The sequence below is a fragment of the Euprymna scolopes genome, unplaced genomic scaffold (assembly GCF_053919585.1).
Source record: "Euprymna scolopes isolate OS-2025 unplaced genomic scaffold, ASM5391958v1 sca107, whole genome shotgun sequence".
In the NCBI taxonomy this organism is placed as follows: Eukaryota; Metazoa; Mollusca; class Cephalopoda; order Sepiida; family Sepiolidae; genus Euprymna; species Euprymna scolopes.
The window spans coordinates 10,195-20,000 of record NW_027633111.1 but is presented as its reverse complement, the minus strand read 5'-3'; the positions used below and the strand labels follow the sequence as shown (position 1 = coordinate 20,000).

Sequence of the window (9,806 nt, the reverse complement as noted above, 5' to 3'; positions counted from 1 at the left end):
ATATATATATATATATATATTCTTTTGCCTCCTGTTCCCCTTACCTCACCCTTTTTTTATCCAAGTAAGATCTGTGACTTACTTGTAGTTTCATTAAATACTTTCATATGCAAAATCCGATCCTGCATTTTGCTAATTCCTGCCCTCTGAGGAGAAGGAGAGTATTTCTTCGAAACTCCGCGGATTAAGGACTATCCACTTATCTTGTGCTTCCTTTTTTTTAAATTAAATATGTTTTTAACTCTTTTTCAAGATGTCTTTTAACATGTTTTATTAATCATTTGTTCATATATATATATATATATATATATATATATATAACTACTTAATTTACTCACATAAAATTAATATACGAAAGTATAGATTTATGCGTAAACTTTAAGTATTTACTTCAAAAGTGCTCAATACGAAGGTAGAGCTAGTTAGTAAGTTATAAAATGTATATGGCGATTAAGCTACACTGAGTATTCGGCGTTTCATCCACTCTAGGATTCTTCAGGCTTATATGAAGATATCAAAATATTAATAAGGCTTATATGAAGATATCAAAATATTAATAAGGCTTATATGAAGATATCAAAATATTAATAAGGTTTATATGAAGATATTAAAATATTAATAAGGTTTATATGAAGATATTAAAATATTAATAAGGTTCGCTTTACTGCCATGCTGTTTCTCTATTTACTCGTTAAAGAGCTTCATAAGCATAAGCCTGAAGAGTCATAGAGTGGGTGAAACGCTGAATATTCAGTGTAGCTTAATCGCCATATCCATTTTATAACTTACTATATATATATATATATATATATATATATATATATATATATATAGAGAGAGAGAGAGAGAGAGAGAGAGAGAAAATAAAAAGGAACAAACCGTAGTATGTGTTCATCAACGTTTCGTCTTTATTTCGAGTCTCGAAATAAAGACGAAACGTTGATGAACACACAATACGGTTTGTTCCTTTTTATTTTCTCTATTTTGTCGGAATACTATTTCCATTATTTTCATTATATATATATATATATATATATATATATATATATATATATATATATATATAGCGTGTCAGAAAGTGATGAAAACAAACCAAATAAAGTGCTCGATCGCGAATGTGAGAGCTAAAATACAAATATTTAAAATCTATACACTTATATTCCAAAGACGGACCAGCGGTTTCCCTCTTTCCGCCGACGCCGATGATTTGTATTGAATTCAAATCAGCCACAGATGGCTGGTTCAATACAATGAAACCGCAGGTCCGTTTTTGGAATGTATATATATATATATATATATATATATATATATATATATATATATATATATATATATATATATATGTATATATATATATATATATATATATATATATAAGCATCACCACTTATCAAGAGGCAACTCGAGGATAAAGGTTAAAGAGTGTACTGTAGTCAATTGGACAATATAATAATCGTTAGTAATGGAAATTCGGTAGATTTGTTAACTTAAGTGGAACGGCGCATCAAGAACTTGTTTATGTTGAACTTGTAGTCAGCTGGAAAGCAAACAAACGGAAGATAGTTCCACAGGCGTGCAGTTCTAAGAAAGAAACTTTGTCCATGGAATGTACATTTAGGTTTAGGTACCGATAAAAAGTGGGGGAAATTATTGATAGTGTTTTCAGCTAGACGAGTGTTTCTTCTGAAAGTTTATATCTATCTCTCTATCTCTCTCTTTATATATATATATATATATATATATATATATATATATATATATATATATATATATATATATATATATATATATGATTGTTGAGCTGGATTAAATCCGACGATATGAAATAAAATGGAGGTGGAAGGACCTGGATACTCAACGTTTCGCCCGATTTATGCGGGCTTCTTCAAGAGGGATGGTTATTGACGAGAGAGTCGGAGGATTGGGGCTATATATAATGATGGGGGAGAGCAACGTGTTTTCCTTATGTAAATTAGATATCATATATACATATATATATACATTTTATGAGAGAGAAAAATAAATTAGAGTAAACTAGTGTAGTGGATTACGTCTAAAAGTTAAAATATCGTAGAGATTAAAAAAAAAAATTGTGTTTGGAAATATAGCGGTGATAGATTAAATAAATAAAATGACACGAGATTACGAAAGAATCTCTTTTTTCTTTTTTTAAATTAGAAATAATTGAATTGGGATAAAATAGCGTAGTAACTTAAAAGATGGTGTCTAAAAATAAGAATAGGAGGTGATAAAATGTAATCCACTACACTAGTTTACTCTAATTTATTTTTCTCTCTCATAAAATGTATATATATATATATATGTATATATGATATCTAATTTACATAAGGAAAACACGTTGCTCTCCCCCATCATTATATATAGCCCCAATCCTCCGACTCTCTCGTCAATGACCATCCCTCTTGAAGAAGCCCGCATAAATCGGGCGAAACGTTGAGTATCCAGGTCCTTCCACCTCCATTTTATTTCATATATATATATATATATATATATATATATATATATATATATATGTGTGTGTGTGTGTGTGTGTGTGTGTGTGTGTGTGTGTGTATATATGTGTGTATATATATATATATATATATATATATATATATATATATATGAAGATATCAAAATATTAATAAGGTTCGCTTTACTGCCATGCTGTTTCTCTATTTACTTGTTCAAGAGCTTCACAAGAGTTCTACTGCATTTCTTTTACCTTTCAATTAAGTAAAGTGAACTAGCCATCCCTTCAAAACAGGATTAAAAATAATTTTAAAAAAATTAAAAAACCAAACAAGAAGACTCTCTAAAAAGAAAAGAAGAAAAGTAACAAGTAGCACCCCCCCCATCACTAACCCTTCCTCCTCCCCCAACTCCGAATAAAGTCAAAACTAAAAGGTTGGTTATTTTCCCCAACTGTTATTAAAAGTCAATTGCAGTGCATTCCATTTGATAATTATACCGTAATTGTTCTTTTTTTTTTTTCGAATGTTACTAATATCTAAGCCAACTGGTTGGATATACGGGAGGAGGGTTACATCTCTGTTTCAAGTGGGTGCCAATGTTTGGATCAGGGTGGCGGCTTTGGTGGTAGCAGCGTCAGTGACTAAACGGTAATACAGAAGGGTTTAGTATGTTGGTATCACTGGTGCTGGCATTTCTAATGATAGGAGGCAACTGGTGAGGTAGGAGTTTGGAGTTAAGGAAGAGTTAAGTGAAGAGTGATAGTTGACTGTGTTTTTATTATTATTATTATTATTTTGTTCTTTTTTTTTTTTTTTAATTTTCGTCGCGTTTTCTTTCTGATCGTTTCTTTTATTTATTTATTTTTTTTGGATTCAGCGGTCGGTCTAGCGTACCATGCCCCTGGTGTGCTTTCACAATGGTTGAGTGTGTCGGTTGACACCCATCGGAACCATCAGCAGAAAAAAAAAAAAACAAAAAAAAAACAGGATCGACTGAGCGTTTCGGCCCGGTCTGAAGATCTGTTGTTGGAACGCGGTTCTGCGCTGGAACGGTGCTGCCAAATCTTGGCGTCTGACGGAGGCTGCTTTTTTTTTTCTTTTTTCTTTCTTTGATGGAGGATTTTAATATCTAGGATTTGAGCAAAGAATAGAAAGCCATTTTTAATTTGGCTCAGGGCGGCCATGCATACGTAGGAAGCAAAAAAAAAAAATCACAACCCCCCCTCTAAGACAGGGAATACTAGAAATACACAAGAAAGGAAGTAAAAACAAACGACAACAAAAAAAAAAACACAAAACACGAAAACATACAGTTTCTTTTTTGTGACACGGATACGAAAAAAGGGGGTTCATAATTAAAAAAAAAAAAAATTGTTCCAAAATCTGGAAGTACCTCGGTGTATTTCGTCTTTATTTGCTGGATATTTTACCGATTCCAATCAAATCTGGAAACGTCATCTTGACTCAGATTGAAATCAAAGGATTTATATTTGCTGAAAATAGATTCTTGGCGTATTTGAAGAATTCCAGAGTTTTGAACAAGATAAAAATCAGACTTGATTAATAAAAAAAAAAAAATTCCTTTGGAACGGAAAAAAAAAATATTTTGATATAAATCAAAATTTTTTTTTTCTTGTGATTGTCCCACTGTGAGAAACGAATCACGGATAATTGTTATCATTCCAGGAACTTTTATTTCGAAAAAAAACGGTTTTTTTTATTTTTTACAAATCACAAAAGGAAATAAACTTTTAGCGAACATCGGATTTTGTGAAAACAACCATTTTCACACAGACAAAATTGGTAAGTATATTTCTTCTTTGCTTATTTAATCTTTTTTATAAACCTGGTTCAAGTCCAGAATTTAACCTAATTTTAAAAAAAAATACAGAAAAAAATCTTTATAATGTACCAACCTGTCAAGGAACGAAAATGTCATATTCCAAAAATCACATAAATAGTTAAAGTACTTTCTTTATTTTTTAGATGATTTTTAGCGGTTAATAGCAAATCGTGGGCATTATAAGGCTGATTTTGATCTCTATTACTGGAGAGATTATTCAGGGTGTGTAAGCAATGATGAATTTTAAATATGGCGGAGCGAGATATGCCGTTATCATTTCCCCATAAAATTTAATTATTATTTAAAAAGGAACTACTTGACCAATTTACGTGATTTTGGGAATGTGACATCTCATTTCCATGACGGGTACGTACATCATAAAGATGTTTGTGTATTTTATTTTTTTCATTAGGTTGAATTCTGAACTTGCACTAAAAATCTTATGTGAATAGAGATTATGTCTGTCATTCACAATTTCTTTTATATGGAATTTGTCTTATTTCAAAATATTAGATCTTAATTACTTTTAGAAATCGAGAATATCACATTAATTGTAAATAATAAATTTAGCACTTATGCATTTTAGTTATTATGGACATTTTTTTTTTTTTTTTTTTTTTTAAGAACTCCACTCAAAACAAGTAGAGACAATGCAGAGATTCTGCATTTACCGACCCGCGATTTGCACGAAGTTGGCTCGGGTTCGCTCTGCAGCTGACGGAAATAACCGGAAAAGGTCGGCCGAGCGGGCGTTCCTCATTTTTTAACGAACCCACTGTCTGTTTTTAGCTAATACAAATCTATGAAAGCTACTTTTTTTTAAATTGGAAGAAATAAAATTAATTTTGATCGTACAGGTTACGTTTTAGGGTAAGGGTTAGGTTATTTACATGTTTGTAATTTTATTGATTGTATTTCCATGTTTTTCCTGTTTATCATTATAATTTTCTCGTAGCGGTCTAACATTTCGCGATCGGCCGCTTCCGGTTATTCTCGTTAGTGGCCGAGCACATCTGAAAAACTTCGTGCAAACAGCATGCCTGTATATGAAGAAGTACGGCAATGTAAGAAAACAATAAAGATCACAGAACATCACACACTTTATAATAATACTGTTCAAAACTACAAATTTTAATGATTGTTCTTTATTTATTACGAAAATTTAATTTTGTAAAAAAAAAAAAAATAGAAAAAAGTTTGTTATTCTCATATAATGACAACTATCATCCATTTCAGAGAAAGGCAAAGATAAATGTCCGTTGTAATTTATTTCAAAGCTCTTAATTATTTTATAATACTTATAATAATTATTTAAATGTTCAGATAATTAATGTTTGTGTAATTGCGTTGATTTTGTGTTTTTTGTTTTGCTTTTATTAAAAGGGAATGCGAAAATGTAACATTTTCAGAGAAATTCTTTGAAAAACTTCTGGAATCGTCCCACTCTGTTCCAAGTGGAGTTTAAAAAATAAATAAATATAAATAAAAATGTCCCCACCTTTTATTCTTCCCTGCAATCTCTCTCTTTTTCTCTCTTTCTTTCTTTCATCTTCTCACACACACATGCACACGCACACACACAGACGTGATGTTGCTAGTCTCAACCATTTCTATAAATACTATTATGATATGTGTTCTTCAAAATGATCTGATGTATTACCTGCCTCCTTTGTTCCAGTTTGTTTGACTTGATGGTCTAGTGGTCTCCATCAATTTGCTGTTTTGATATCTTATTTCATTCACTTCATTTCACTATTCCAGTTATTTTATAATACCTAAAAAAAAATTTTTTTTTAAATTAAAAAAAATTTTAATGCTCAGATAATTGTTTGTGTTGTGTATTTGTTTTCTTGGTGTTAATGCAGAGAGTGATCCGCGCTGTTTTTTTTAAATCGTATTTCCAAGTTTAATTAAAGTTTTATATGTTTTTATTCAATAGTAAGGTTAAAGTACAAAATAGGTACAAAACACCCGCCCCTCCCCATGTTAAGAATGACTTTTTAAATAATAACGTTATTATTTATCTGGATCACTCTCTGCACTAGTACCGTTTTCTTTTTACCATAAAGTTATGAGAAACTGTCACATTTTTAGAGAAATTCTTGGAGAAGATATAAGATCTTCTTGAATTGTTCTTCCCCTGTGGTACTAGTGCACTAATTGATCCGTACTGAAATAATAACGTTATTATTTAAAAAGCCATTCTTAACATGTGGAGGGTGTTTTGTAACTATTCTATACTTTAAGCTTACAATTAAATAAAAAAAAAAACATATCAAAAAACTTTAAACTTGGAAATACGCGGATCAGTAAGTGCACTAGCACCTCCCCTGTTCCAAGTAGAGTTCTTCAAAAATGAAAATATGTCCCCCACACTTTCTTCTTCTCTCCCCTCTCTCTTTCTCACACACACACACACACACACAGATGGGATGTAGCGAGTGTCAACCTTTTCTATAAATACTATTATATGTGTTCTTCAAAATGATCTGATCTATTATCTGCCTCCTTTGTTCCAGTTTGTTTGACTTTTGGTCTAGTGGTCTCCATCGATTTGGTGTTTTGATACCTTATTATGATATAGCTTCCTATTCCAGTGGCTTCTTTTCAAGAACTGCAACATTATGGAACTCCATTCCTGCTCACTGTTTTCTCCCTACCTATAGCCTTGGTCTTTTTTTAGACTAAGGTCAAGAGGCATCTCCTGTCTTTACGAAAATCATCTTTCATTTTTGGGTGTTAGTGCACTTACTGATCCGCGCTATTTTTTAAATCGTATTTCCAAGTTTAATTAAAGTTTTATATGTTTTTTATTCAATTGCAAGCTTAAAGTATAGAATAGTTACAAAACACCCTCCCCTCCCCATGTTAAGAACGGCTTTTTAAAAAAAAAATAACGTTGTTATTTCAGCACGGATCAATAAGTGCACTAGTACCCATTTTTTGTTAGTTCCTTACATCGAGTGACTTGTCTGGAGCGCTTTCAATAAAAAAAAAAATGGTCTCCAATGTAATCGCTCGCCTTTTTTTATTTTTATTTTTTTCCCAGTTTTGATTCTCGCATCAGTAGTTGGTTTACAAACTTTTGTTTCCTCTTCCATATATGCCCAGCAAATCATAACCTTTTTGCCTTTCAGGACTGCTGTTATTTTGCTCTGTTCTTAGAAATCCTTGTTGCGACGCTATCCATCCAACTAATAAGTAGGGGTGCTCTAAATCCATTAACGCCCAAATTTGTTTTAGTTAATTTGTTTGGTAATTATGTTTATTTTTGCTAAAAATATTAGATAAAATTGTTCTAAAATGAATTCTACCTATATCTAATATTTATTTATATTTAATATTTAATATTTATTTATATCTAATATTTAATATTTATTTATATTTAATATTTATTTATATTTAATATTTAATATTTATTTATATTTAATATTTAATATTTATTTATATTTAATATTTAATATTTATTTATATCTAATATTTAATATTTATTTATATTTAATATTTATTTATATTTAATATTTATTTATATTTAATATTTATTTATATTTAATATTTATTTATATTTAATATTTATTTATATTTAATATTTATTTATATCTAATATTTAATATTTATTTATATCTAATATTTATTTATATTTAATATTTATTTATATTTAATATTTATTTATATTTAATATTTATTTATATTTAATATTTATTTATATCTAATATTTAATATTTATTTATATCTACTATTTATTTATATCTTATATTTAATATTTATTTATATTTAATATTTATTTATATTTAATATTTATTTATATTTAATATTTATTTATATTTAATATTTATTTATATCTAATATTTAATATTTATTTATATCTAATATTTATTTATATTTAATATTTAATATTTATTTATATTTAATATTTATTTATATTTAATATTTAATATTTATTTATATTTAATATTTATTTATATCTAATATTTATTTATATTTAATATTTATTTATATTTAATATTTATTTATATCTAATATTTATTTATATTTAATATTTATTTATATTTAATATTTAATATTTATTTATATTTAATATTTATTTATATTTAATATTTAATATTTATTTATATTTAATATTTATTTATATTTAATATTTAATATTTATTTATATTTAATATTTATTTATATTTAATATTTAATATTTATTTATATTTAATATTTATTTATATTTAATATTTAATATTTATTTATATTTAATATACACGTAGATATTTAGTGTTAATCAAAAATATTTCTGGAAAAAAAAACTAGCTGTTCAGTAAATATTAAATATTTTATGTGTCGTCCTTAAAAAAACGGACCATGGGCGTTACTGGGTTAGCATTCTCGTATAGGTACAATCTAGTTTTTTATATATTCCATTTGTAAAGATTCGGCTTTCTGTTCCATACAGCAAAACACTTTCAATCATGGATATTAAATAACTAAACCTTCAGTTCACTTTTCAGATTTGATGTCCAATATTTGTCGAATTTATTTAGCGTCTTTCATAACAACCAGCTTCTTTTACAAATACTTCCATAGAATGTGCTCCGATATATTTTAATCACTAAATGTGCATTCCCTCCCCGACACTTATTTAATCTGTATCCTCGAGTGGCCTTTAGGCTTTGAAAAATGATGACACTATATGCCTAATATATCTGAACCTCTACGAATACTCGTTTGACTCAGTTTCTCATATAAATTATTGGGTACTTATCTATTTTTGGTACCGCTCTGAAATAATAACGTCATTTCGAAAGCCATTCTTAACATAGGGAGGGTGTTTTGTAACTATTCTGTGCTTCCATCAACCAATTAATAAACAAAAAAGAAAGATATTGTGAAATTTGAATTTAACCTTAAAAAAAAAAAAACTATATAAACAGCGCGGTATCAAAAATACATAAGCACTGATTTTTGTCTTGTTTTATTTGCCTCCTGTTCAAGAGGTTAGGCACAAGGTCAAGTGTGGGTTTGATGAAAGTGTTTTCTGTGGAATTAACTGAATTCGAGCTTGGCACGCCTAGGTTTTCAGTCAGTGTCGTTAAAATCCTATGCTCCTAAGTGACATATAAGACTGCTCTTAACATTCTCGTACAGGTACCGCCTAGCCTTTTATATATTTCATTTGTTAGGATCCTGATTTCTGTCTCCTGCAACCAAAAGATTTTAGAGCCTCGGCCCGGGATTTTTATCCTCGACCCCCAAAATCAACAGAGATTAAACAATCTTTGTAATGACCTGTTCCCTGTTGATTGCGGTGTAATGCTGGTTCTGTGCAGTTATAGGAGGTCCACCGTCACAGGTTTTTGCCTTCTCTCTTTGAGAAAGGGTTAATTTATTGCTAATCGTTTGAAGCGCCCTGCCAGGAATACCGATGTGACCGACTATATAGACAATTGTTGAAAGGTCAGAAGGTTCCCCTTCTGGCGCACTGACTTCTTCAATCCCACTTTTTG

At 29.2% G+C, this 9,806-nt stretch overlaps 1 long non-coding RNA gene across 1 annotated transcript; it reads left to right on the top strand.

The window, feature by feature from the left end:
• Positions 1 to 2,899: 2,899 nt before the first annotated feature.
• LOC145273629 (uncharacterized) lies at positions 2,900 to 3,765 on the top strand. The gene is made up of 2 exons (XR_013866446.1): positions 2,900 to 3,218; positions 3,352 to 3,765. It is a non-coding gene; the product is annotated as an uncharacterized LOC145273629 (long non-coding RNA).
• Positions 3,766 to 9,806: the final 6,041 nt, after the last annotated feature.